Source organism: Malaclemys terrapin, chromosome 15 (assembly GCF_027887155.1).
Source record: "Malaclemys terrapin pileata isolate rMalTer1 chromosome 15, rMalTer1.hap1, whole genome shotgun sequence".
Taxonomy (NCBI): Eukaryota; Metazoa; Chordata; order Testudines; family Emydidae; genus Malaclemys; species Malaclemys terrapin.
The window spans coordinates 16,546,888-16,559,416 of NC_071519.1; the positions used below are offsets into that span (position 1 = coordinate 16,546,888).

Sequence of the window (12,529 nt, forward strand, 5' to 3'; positions counted from 1 at the left end):
TGGGTTTCATTTGCAGGCTTATATGTTCAGAGCGGAGCTGAATGAGACATTAGCCAAAATAAGAAAAGGCAAGAAAGGCTGTGTTCTTTCAGGATAGCACAAGGAGAGGGTGTTTTTCAAATTCCTACAAACAAATAACGTTCTTCTTCCTTATTTATCTGATTTCAAACTATTAGACTTTTCTTTTGGCTGGCAATTAACTTCCAGCTTTCTATACTGGAAAAATAGCATGTGCAAGAACATTTTGTAGGTTAAAAGGTATTTCATAAACATCCAACATCTATTAGTTAATGAATTTAGCCCCTAACTCTAACTTAGAACAGAAAATAGAAGGCTGATATGTTGTGACAAGCCTGGTACATTCTGGGAAACTCCTTCGGTTCCTTCTGTGTCTCCATGGCAACTGTGTATTGTATTAAATGAAGCAAACACTGGCTCCTGTTCTTCTGAAAGGAGTGCTATCAATGGCTGTTTTATACAGTTTCTGTATAAGTGTCAGTTTGTGAGCAGTGTCAAAAACTGCTTGTCTCTAGTACCAAAAAACTTTCCGGAAAGGTTACCAAGGATAAAACCTTTTTTTTGCATAATTAATTAGTGTGTAAAATTGCATCAGGTTGTGCTGAAAACATATGTTATATTTAAGAAATTATTTTTATTGAGATAGAAGACATCTCTCAGTGTTCTTTGAAGAACAACCAACCCTACATTCACAGTCCCCTGAATTAAGGGCTTTCTATTCTGTTCACTAGAGATTCTTGTCCTGCCCACATCACCATGGTCCCAGAGCGCTTTCCAGCAGCGCATTAGCGACATGATTAATATCTGTCATGTGTGCCCTCCCTCCCCCATAGGATGCCAAGTGGACAGAAAGATTAACAAGAATCATTGAAAGATGAAACTTTAACACATGAAGTGAAAACAGGAAATGAAAGTTACAGAAAACAAAAGTGAATCTGACCACTCTATAATGTAGCATACTGTACTCTGTCTTCCCATCAAAGGAATTCTAAGGGCTTTACAAACATTACTGATTGAAACCTCCGGCTTGCAACAGAGGTGCTGGAACAATTTTTATAGTGAGGGTGCTGAGAGCTATTGAACCAAACTGTAAACCCTGTATATAATGGAAACCACTTATAGCCAGTACCTCTAACAGCACCCTACGGATTGGGAAGTATTACCACCCATGTTTTACAGATGGTCACAGGGACATGACATGACTTGTCCAAGATCACACAGTAAGTCATTTTGAGAACCCACAAATCATTCAGGCCCAATTTGTCAATGCAGCCACTGATTTGGGGTATCCCAAATTTGGTTGCCCAAGTTCAGACACTCAAAATCAACCCGTCATTTGTAAACAATTGGGCATCAAACTCTATGTGATATATATTGCCCAGGGCAACTATTTTGTAGATTGTCCATATTTTATTTCTAGTACACTTAGAACACAGCATATTTTGAGTTTAGAAACTTAATTCTAGGGAAATTGTGATGAATCTTGGGAGCTGTAGACCAGCCATGTAGCCTGGCCCATAGAAGGGAATGAGGGACCCAAAATTAAGACTCCAAGAGACACTATGATGGCATTTCCAAATTTAACTTTTCGGTTTCAAACTACAAGTTTTCAGACAAAAATGTTTTGCTTCAATTTTTCTCTGAAAAGTAAATTTTTTCATATGATTTTTTTCAAACTGCTCTCCTTCATTCCTTTACTTGTAAAAAGAGACTGAAAATGGAAATGTGTGTTCTTCTTTGAGTACTGCCCTATGGGTGCTCCACTCTGGTCCAATAGTTCTAATAATCTATGGACCTGTCTGTAATGGACAAAACTGGAATCCTCAGTTCTTGTGGGTACCATGTGTCTGTCAGTACCATGGGTCCCCATCGTCAGGTAGAACAGGACTCTCCATCCTTTTCTGTGGGTGCTCCTCCATTGGATGATATTGAGGAGGATGAAGGAGACATCCAGTTGGTGTTTTATATTTCTGTTCAGAGTTCTCCAACATATCTGTTCAGTCACAGGGAAGATCACACTTGTCATCAAGGGTGATGGAACCAACCCTGCCTGCAACTCCCCCTCCTATGTGGGTCCCCTGCAATGGACATACTGGGACCAGTGTAAGAACCCCAGGACTAGAACCAAGATCTGCGGAGCCTGGGATCACTGGTAGTCCCACACTGACACCAGGAGACCACGCAGAGGCACAGACAGGGAACACTGTGATAGGTGTGGCAGGAAATGCTGCCCAAGAGACCCAGAGTGATGGTATCCTGCAGCCCTCTGATTTCCAAGCTCTCTATTTAATGCCAGGAGTTGTCCCAGGAAGTCGTCTGGGCAATCACACAGACTTCGGCCTGCTGCAATGTCAGACCCTGTGTGATCTCCTGATCTCCAATCTTCAACTCCAGCCTGACTCTGACCCTGATTCCTGACTCTTAGTTCTAACCTGGTACTGCCTCTGAACTCTGTTCTTCAACCCCAGCCTGACCGTCACTCTTGCTTACAGAACCTGGATCTTGCGATCCCTCCAGCTCCTGCACAGTGACAACCACCTCCTTATGAGCAGACTTCAGCCCAGTCATGACCAGTAGGCCAGACTGCCTATGCCCCAGTCCATTACAACCATCACATAGGGAGGGCAGAGTCATATGGTCCTCTCCTCCAAAAACAGCCTTCCCATTGAGGAAAACATTTGAGGAGCAGGAGGCCAGGGCAGATAAAGAGGTCACCTCTCAAACACCTATTTCATCCTCATCTCCAGAGGAAGCAGTTATGCCTTCACCACCTTCCATGACCAATGATTTTTGGAAATTTCAACACCTCTATAGGGTAGCTGACAGTCTTCAGATTCCATTCAAGGAGGTTCAGGATTCACTCACAGCACAAACTGTTGGATATCCTGCGGTCAGTAACAACCTCTAGGGCAGTGTTACCCATTAGTGAGAAACTCCTGGATCAAGCTAAGACTGCGAAGCAAATACCTGCTGCCATTCCACCAATGTGTAAACGGGTGGCTAAGAAGTATTATGTTCCCCCTAAGGATTCTGATTCTTTGTTCTCACACCCTCCTCCTAACTCCCTGGTGGTGGATGCAGTAAATGAGCAGGGTAGACTACACTTTTCCAAGTCTACCCCATATGACAGAGACCAAAAGAGACAGGATCACTTTGGATGGAAGTTCTACTCTTCAGCAACCCTGCAATTCAGGATCGTGAACTATCAGGCCTGGCCAAATATAAATTATATATGCATACATTACATAGGGAGCAATTGCAGTCCATCATCTCAGTGGGCCAATTATTGGCCAGAACCACTCTTCAAGCATCCTTGGATGGTATGGATGCTGCTGCCAGGTAGATCTCCAGAATGGGAAAAAATCAGAAAAAGAGAGAGGATATAGAAAGAAAGCAGGATCAAATAAGTGAACTCTGGTTCTCTGCACTTCATCCCTTTCTTCCTTTTTGTGAGTATCCATTTAGAAAACAGTTCTCATGGGTGTTGATGGGAGTGGCAGTCTGGCAACCATCCTCTCTTCAGCAACAATGCCAGACAGTTCTCAATGATTCAAAAGCGTAAACTGCTAAGCTACCAGTAGCATTTTCAGCAGCATCAGAGTGTGTGGATGTGGCAAGGTGATGAGGCCGAACTGAGAACTATATAAGGGAAACCACCTTCTAGGGACACTAGGCCCTATCCAGCCCCTACTCATGTAGGCTCAGGGAAAAGAGAAACTCCAGGGCACAGCGACTCAAGCCAGCTGAAGCAGCTACAAAAGCAGTTTCAGCAGCAGGCACCATGGGACATTGATGCTGTCATGAGAATATGCTTTCTACATTAGACATGTTCTTTCTTCTAACGATTGGCTCTGGCTCTACCCTCTGGAATCCCTCTCCGTCTCCCTCAAGTCTCTTCACTACCGTCTCACTCAAGTTATCCTCCATGTCCCCCTCTCCTCTCCCTTCCCTTATTTTTCCTTTTAGTAAACCTCTTCCTGCCTTCATTGAATATAGATAGGAAAAAAAATCCAAAAATTAATAAAAAGAAATAATTGCGGAACTAACATGACATTTGTAAACTATACCTCCATTCACTTTGCTTGCATATTATATTCTTTGTCCCACTCCATGTATGCCCTGTCTATTTAGATTGTGAGTTCTTTGGGGGGAGGGACTGTCTCTTATTCTATGGCCCTGATCCTGCAAATCTTTACTTATATGCTTCACTTTACACACTGTAAGATAGGTGCATGTATTAAGTCTTTGTAAGATAAGGGCCCCTGTTTGTACACTGTCTAATACAATGAGGCTCTGATCTTGGTTGCAGCTTCTATGTGCTAGAATATAATAAATAAATACATAAACAATGGCAACTTGTAAAGTTCTTTAGTTCATAAAAAATTCCAGGATTATTAGGATAAATGGGGCAGTCCTTTAATTTAAATTGAGGAACTTAGAGTTTACTGGCTGCTCTTGAAAATGTTGGTCTAAATGTTTTTGTGAGCTTGTTGGACTTTAAACGCCCTCTAACAATTAGATCCAAGTAAAGTGCTTCACATCTCCTCAACGGCTAAAACTGCTTTTGATCAAACACACCCAATCCACTCTTTAACTATGCATATATACACTCAGCACTCAAAAGTGAGAGAAATAAGAACCTAACAACAAACACGGCAGTGCATGCAGACTTTCAATGCCAGTACATTCAAAACTACCAGGAAACAGACAATTTTGTTGGTTTGTGTATGAGAGACAGACACACACAGATCGTGTGTATGTGTGTGAGACAGTGTGTGTGAGAAGAGACACAGACTATGTATGTGTGTGTGACAGAGAGAGTGTGTGTATGTGTGTGCATGAGAGAGACACAGAGACTGTGTGTGAATGAGAGGCAGACGGAGACATTGCGTATGTGAGACAGAGACAGAGTGTGTGAGACAGAGACAGTGTGTTTGTGTGCGCGAAAGAGTGAGACTGTGTGTGTATGTGTGAGACTTAGGGTGACCAGATAGGAAGTGTAAAAAATCAGGACAGGGATGAGGGGTAATAGGTGCCTATATAAGAAAAAGTCCCCAAAATCGAGACTGTCCCTATAAAATCAGGACACCCAGTCACCCTAGAAAGACTGTGTGTGTGACAGAGACTGTGTGTGTGTCTCTCTCTCTCTCTCACACACACATACACACACACAGAGAAACTGTATGTGTGCATGAGAGAGACAGACAGTGTGCGTGTGTGTGAGATACAGAAACAGTGTGTGAGAGAGACAGTGTTTGTGTATATGTGAGACACAGACAGTCTGTGCGTATATTTGTGAGACAGACAGTGTGTGTGTATGTATGAGAGAGACTGTATGTGTGTGTGAGACACAGTGTGTGTAAGACAGAGAGAGTGTGTGTGAGAGTGAGATACATAGAGACTGTGTGTGTGAGAGAGAGACACAGAGACAGTGTATATGTGTGTGTGATGTGGGATGTGGGAATATTAAAGGCACAACAGCAAATTATCCCAAGGTGAAGGACAGATGGAAAGAACAGTAAGAAGCAATATGGCTCAATAATAACTTGAAAATTAAAAAGGAATCCTAGGAAAAAGTGGAAACATGGACAAAAAGATTAATTGTGACCAGATACTTGACACAATTAATATTAACAAGAGGGAAGGAACACATGCCAGAATAGGGAAAGAACAGGTTAAAGAATGTTTAGGTAAGTTAGATGTATTCAAGTCGACAAGGCCTGATGAAATTCATCCTAGAATACTTAAGAGACTTGCTGAAGCAATATCGGAACAATTAGTGATTATCTTCGAGAACTCATGGAGGATGGGTGAGGGCCCAGAGGACTGGAGAAGGACAAACAAAGGGAACAAAGAGGACTAAGGAAGTTATAGATGGGTCTGCCTAATTTCGATACCTGAAAAGATACTGCAACAAAGTATTAAACAATTAGTTTGTAAGCGCCTCGAGCGGGGGGTTTCAAACTTTTTAGGCTGTGAACCTCTTTCTTAATAATAATACCCAATCTGAGATACGGTCATAATATATCTATGATTACATTTTAAATCTTATTAAATAAAATACATTGTCCTCCATTACAGGATTTTTCTCATGTACCCCCCTGACGAGAGCTCGTGTGCCTCAGTTTGAAAACCACTGACCCAGAGGATAATAGGGGTGCAAGGAATAGCCAGCATAGATTTGTCAAAAAATAAATAATTCCAAAACAACCTAATTTCCTTCTATGACAGGGTTACTGACCAGTAGATGGGGGTGGGGAAGAAATAGACATGATATATCTTGATTTTAGTAAGGCTTTTGATATAGTCTGAGATGACATTCCCACAAGAAAACTAGGGAAATGCCATCTAGATGAATTACTAGAAAGTGAGTGGTTAGCTTGTTGAAAGACATTATTCAAAGAGTAGTTACCAAAGGTTCACTTTCAAACTGGGAAAAGGTATCTAGTGTGTCAGTCTTGGATCTGGTACTATTCAATATTTTCATTAATGACTTGGATAACAGAAAGCAACAGAGGGTCCTGTGGCACCTTTGAGACTAACAGAAGGTGCCACAGGACCTTCTGTTGCTTTTTACAGATTCAGACTAACACGGCTACCCCTCTGATAATTGGATAACAGAGTGGAGAGAACGCTTATAAAATTTGTGGATGACACAAAACTGGGAGGGGATTCAAGCACATTAAAAGACAGGATTAGAATTCAAAATAATCTCGACAAATTGGAGAATTGTCCTGAAATCAACAAGATGAAATTCAGTAAAGATAAGTTAAAAGTATTACATCTAGGAAGGAAAAATCAAATGCATATATACAAAATGGAGAATAACTGGCTAGGTGGGTAGTGTTCCTGAAAAGGATCTGAGGGTTATAATATCATTCTGGAGTAAGAACATAAAAATGGACATACTAGGTCAGACCAATGGTCCATGTAGCCCAGTATCCCATCTTCCAACAGTGAGTAGGGCCAGATGTTTCAGAGGGAGTGAACAGAATGGCAATTTATCGAGTGATCCATCACCTGTCATCTAGTCCCAGCTTCTAGCAGTCAGAGTGTAGTGGGGCGGCTCCCCTACTCCAGTGGAAAAGGGGTTAAAGTCAGCCCTGGGAGAAGGTTGTGGTTGAGAGCAGCTAAGCTGGGCTGATTGGGGAAGTGGCTGCAGCTGGGCCACGCCCCAATCAGGCTGCAGCTGGCCTGTATAAAAAGGCTATGAGCCAGAGGCCCAAAAAGAGAAGTCTCTCTCCAGGCTGGGAGAGAGCAGAGCCTAGCTGCCTGCAGAAAAGCTATTGGAAGTGAAGCAGGGCTGGGGAAGGGCCAGAGGAGCAGGGGAGCTCCAGGCTGGCAACTCACCAGGTTGCTGGGCTTGGTCCAAGGCCCATAGAGGTACTGGAAGGCAGCAGGTCTGAACCCCCTTGCCTATGATGAGTGGCTTTTACACTGCAGTCTGCCCCAGGGGGCTAGATGATGACTGGCAGTAGCCCAGACTGAGGCAAGGTGGGGATTAGAGGGTTGGGGGTTTCCCAGAGAGGGGAGACCCATAGGGACTGGTGGGATATTGCCAGGGGGCAGTCCCAGGGTAAAGGGGCACCGGGGTCTGGGAGGGACACAGAGCTAGCTACAAGAGGGACACCGGCCTGCAGAGGGCGCCCAGGCTGGAAAAGAGCTAATTCCCTAAGATGACCAGCAGGAGGTACCACAGGGGTGAGTCTCACACCTTTACACAGAGGTTTATGGACACTCAGACCATGGGGTTATGTCCCTGAGCATCTTGGCTAATAGCCACTGATGGACCTATTCTCCATGGACTTACCTAATTTTTTTAACCCATTTATGCTTTTGGCTTTTACAGCACCCCTGGGAATGAGTTCCATAGGTTGTCTGTGTGTTGTGTGAAGGAGTCTTCTTTATATTAGTTTTAAACCTGCCACGTATTTATTTTATTGGGTGGCACCTGGTTCGTTCAATCACAGAATTGTCAGACTGGAAGGGTCCTTGAAGGTCATCTAGTTCAGTCCCCGGCACTCATGGCAGGACTAAGTATTATCTAGACCATCCCAGACAGGTGTTTGTCTAACCTGCTTTTAAAAATCTCCAATGACGGAGTTTCCACAACCTTCCTAGGCAATTTATTCTAGTGCTTAACCACCCTGACAGAAAGTTTTTCCTAATGTCCAACCTAAAGTGCCCGTGCTACAGTTTAAGCCCATTGCTTCTTGTCCTATCCTCAGAAGTTAAGTAGAACACTTTTTTTTCTCCCTCTTCCTTGCAGCAACCTTTTATATACTTGAAAACTGTTATCATGTCCCCTCTCATTCTTCTCTTCTCCAGACTAAACAAACCCAATCTTTTCATTCTTCCCTCATAGTCATGTTTTCTAGACCTTTAATCATTTGTCATATGTTAAGTGAAGGGATAAATAACACTTCCTTATTCTCTTTTGCCACACTATTCATGACTTCATAGACCTCTATCATATCCCCCCCCAGTCATTTATTTTCCAAGCTGAAAAGTCCCAGTCTTATTACTCTCTCCTCATACGGAAGCTGTTCCATACCCCAATCATTTTTGTTGTCCTTCTCTGCACTTTATTCAATTCTAATTCATGTTTTTTGAGATTGGGGGGGACCAGAACTGTATACCGTATTCAAGGGGTGGGTGTAGCATGACTTTATATAGTAGCATTATATTTTCTGTCTTATCTATCCCTTTTCTCGTGGTTCCTAACATTCTGTTAGCTTTTTTTGACAGTCACTGAAGATTGAGCAGATGTTTTCAGAGAACTATCCACAATGACTCCAAGATCTCTTTCTTGAGTAACAGCTAATTTTGTATGTATAGTTGGGATTATGTTTCCCAATATACATTACTTTGTATTTATCAGCATTGAATTTCATCTGCCATTTTGTTGCCCAGTTTTGTGAGATCCCTTTGTAACTCTTTGCAGTCTGCTGTGGACATACAAAATTACTCAAGGTAGTTATCATCTACAAACTTTGCCACCTCACTGTTTACCCCTTTTTCCAGATTATTTATGAATATGTTGAACAGAACTGATCCCAGTTCAGATCCTTGTGGGATCCCGCTATTTACCTCTCTTACATACTTGTCATAGGTAAAACATTGGGGGGTAATTGTCCTACTATATTCAGCATTGGTGAGGCCTCAGCTGGAGTATTGTCTGGCCTCCACACTTTAGGAAAGATGTGGACAAATTGGAGAAAGTCCAGAGGAGAGCTAAAAAAAGATAAAAGCCTGATCTATGAGGAAAGATTTAAAACATCGGATATCTTTAGTCTTGAGAAAAGAAGACTGAGGAGGAACCCGATAACAGCCTTCAAACATGTTAAGGGCTGTTATAAAGAGAACAGTGATCAATTGTTCTCCATGTTCACTGAAAGTAAAACATTAAGTAATCAGCTTAATCTGCAACAAGGGAGATTTGGATTAGATATTGGGAAAACTATAAGGATATTTCTAACTAAGGATAGTTAAGCTTTGGAATAGGCTTCCCAGAGAAGTTATGGAATCCCCATCACTGGAGGTTTTTAAGAACAGGTTGGAGAAACACCTCTCAGGGATAATGTAGTTTACTTGGTCCTGCCTTAGTAAAGAGGGCTGGACTGGACAACTTCTCAAGGTTGCTTTCAGCCCAACATTTCTGTAATTCAACAGAAGAGACTGAGGAAGACCACAAAGAAAATATCCTACAGCTCAGTGGTTAGGGCATGTCCCAAAGTAGTGGAGCCCTGTTCAGATCCCTTCTCCACTTTGAGTGTGGAGGTGAAGGTGGCTTAAATCAGGAGTCTCCCACATCTCAGGGTCCACTGGGGCTAAACAATATGAGGAAGGATGTTGTTGCCATCATCCTTCCCTACCCCTGCTTCTTGCAAAAACTGGCATAGGTGCCTAGTTCCCAGAGAGGTTTTGTAGCTGAGATTTCCCAATCGGGGGAAGCTCTAAACTCCCTGAGAGGGGAGGGGGGCTTAGCACACACCCGTCACCTTGCTATTTACCATTGGCTAGCTAAGGCAGAGAGCTGGTAGTGTGCTGTTTTTTGTGAATCCCATTTAGAGGATCCTATCTCCCTCCATTCATTGTATAGGAACCCTGAGCACCTAACTCAGGCTTGGTGAATCCCAGTGATTTTCTAGGCTCCTAAAAGTTAGGCATGTAAACACAGAATGTTGCCATGCCTAAATTCCTTTGTGAATCTAACCCATGGTGTTTTGCATATTTTTATTTTTAAAAAAAGCACATGAAGTAGAAAATTCACTTAACAGAAAATTAATGGGAAGTTGGCAAAGTTTATTTATTTAGGTTCTTTCCTTCCCCCCCCCCCCACATCTTCTCTCTTTTGTTTTCTTCCCACCTGCTTAAATATGGTCTTCCTGTTGTATCTGACTATCTTGGGGGGGGGGGGGGGAGGACTCCTGTGTTTTCTCAGTTTCACCTATGAAACTGTGTAGCAATCAAATTTTAAACATGGAGTTTATGGTCAGTCCCTGGCAAGAGATCAGCCTTCACCTGCAATTCTAACACAAAGTCCAGATCCACAGGGTGGCCAGCTCTCAGGAGCTACGTATTTGTTATGGCCTCTATGAGCTTATTATTTGCATGGGCATTGGGAAATAATCCAGGACAGTCAATTTGGTGACTAAAATACCAATTTAAACTTGTCCTAACTAAGCTAATGGAGGCTCAGTCCAAATCACTGGGTGACTCCCTTTCTATTGCCTTTCCCTGAAGTTTATTTTCTTCCTAGAAGCCAAAACCTCAGCTAGGACAGTCTGTGAGATTGAAGCCTTCCCGGCTGACCCTCTTTATATGGTCTCTCACAAGGACATGGTATTGTGACAGCCACATCCAAAAATGTTTGCCAAAAGGTGTCCTTTTAAACAATTCATTATAGTCCAGTTTTTCTCCCCATCTTCCCATGATCTTCCAGGGAAGGGCACAGTCTGGATGTTAAAAAAGCTGTAATTATATATTACTGGATGGCACCAAGCAAATTCATAGATCCTCAAGGTTGCTTGTAGCCTTTAGAGAAAAAGGCAAATGCTGGGCCTTTTTCATGTCAAAGGCATCAAAGCAAATTCAACCCTTCTATAATCTTTCTAAGTTACATTTTCTAGGGCATAATCAGCATAATCTCTGAGCACCAAAATTTCTAAATAAAAGTCATAGAGTTTAAGGCCTGATAGGACCACCAGATCATGTAGTTTGACCTCTGGTATATCACAGACCACCAACAGCACCCAACACCTGCACACTAAACCAAACCACCAAAATCTCTCTTGTGCATATGGCATCTGTAGAGTAACATTCTATAGATGCAATGGTAGGTCCATAAGCCATTTCAAGGCCTTCTCTGACATTGTGTAGATCATACAATTCACATATTTGGGGCATTGCCTTATGCTGTGTTAGATGGTTTGGATGTTCTCACCACAGTCACTCAAAAGGGAGTCTTTGATTTTTTTCACTTGTGCATCAAGTAGAGGCATCTTCTGTGGTTTGTTTGGATGCAGTTTGATGTGGTCCAAAGTCTGCATGGAAGGTCAAAACCATGAGGGCAGCTTGTTGGGTCAGTAACTGTATTTGTTTGGGATGGTAGATGAGGTCCAGACACTTTACCCTTCTCCAACCGGCTCCAGAGACATGAGGAGGTCACATGTCGCCCATAGTGGTTTTTGTGATTTCAGGTGTTGTTGGGGTATGTTATCCATAACCTGCCAGATGGAAAGTTCTGCATAGTCTTCGGCACATTTAAGTTCTCGTGCTGTGGCTGTCTCTCAACAGATAGCTGGAGATTTGATGTTCATTAATACAAAAAGCCAAAGTAGAGATGTTTATTTTGAAGTTCCCATGATGATTTGCATGGTCTGATTCAGATGCCTGTCCACAAGCTGGGTATGGCAGCTTCTTGTCCACACTGGTGAACAGTACTTTGCAATTGAGTATACCGGGGCCAAGGCTGATGTTTGTAGCACTGAGACAGTTGATCCTCAGTTTGTTCCCACTAGCTTTTGAATAAAGCAAATACTCACATCAACATTAGAGGCTGCTTTCTTGAGGTGGTTATGAAAGGTCCATGCATGGTCAAGAATCACACTAAAGTATGTTGGCTTTGGTTCATAATGCAGTTTCACCACAAAACAGAACAGTTAGTGTTCTGTGTGATTCTGTTGCCAAGGTGGAAAGTAGAGATGACCTTTGCTCAGATTTGGTCTCAGCTGCCATTTTTGGAAGTATTCCTCCATGATCTTAAGGTCAGATGTAAGGGTCACTTCAAATTCTTTAAGGCTACAGGCTTGAATTGTGAGTGCCAAATCATCATCATATGCCAATTTCTGCCCTATTGTTTCAGGCATACTTCTCATGTATACATTGAAGCATGTCAGACCATGTAGAGAGCCTTGTGGTAGCCCATTGTGTACGGCTTGCTGGTTTGACCTCCAAGGTATATGCGCATTTTTCAGCTGCTAAGCATGGTGTTCAGCAGCCTGAGAAT

The 12,529-nt window shown here is 42.6% G+C and overlaps 1 protein-coding gene across 4 annotated transcripts in view; it reads left to right on the forward strand.

Moving 5' to 3' along the window:
- Positions 1-12,529, forward strand: part of FEZ1 (fasciculation and elongation protein zeta 1) — a 157,164-nt gene that overhangs the window by 119,298 nt on the left and 25,337 nt on the right. The gene's annotated exons all lie outside the window — the stretch shown is intronic.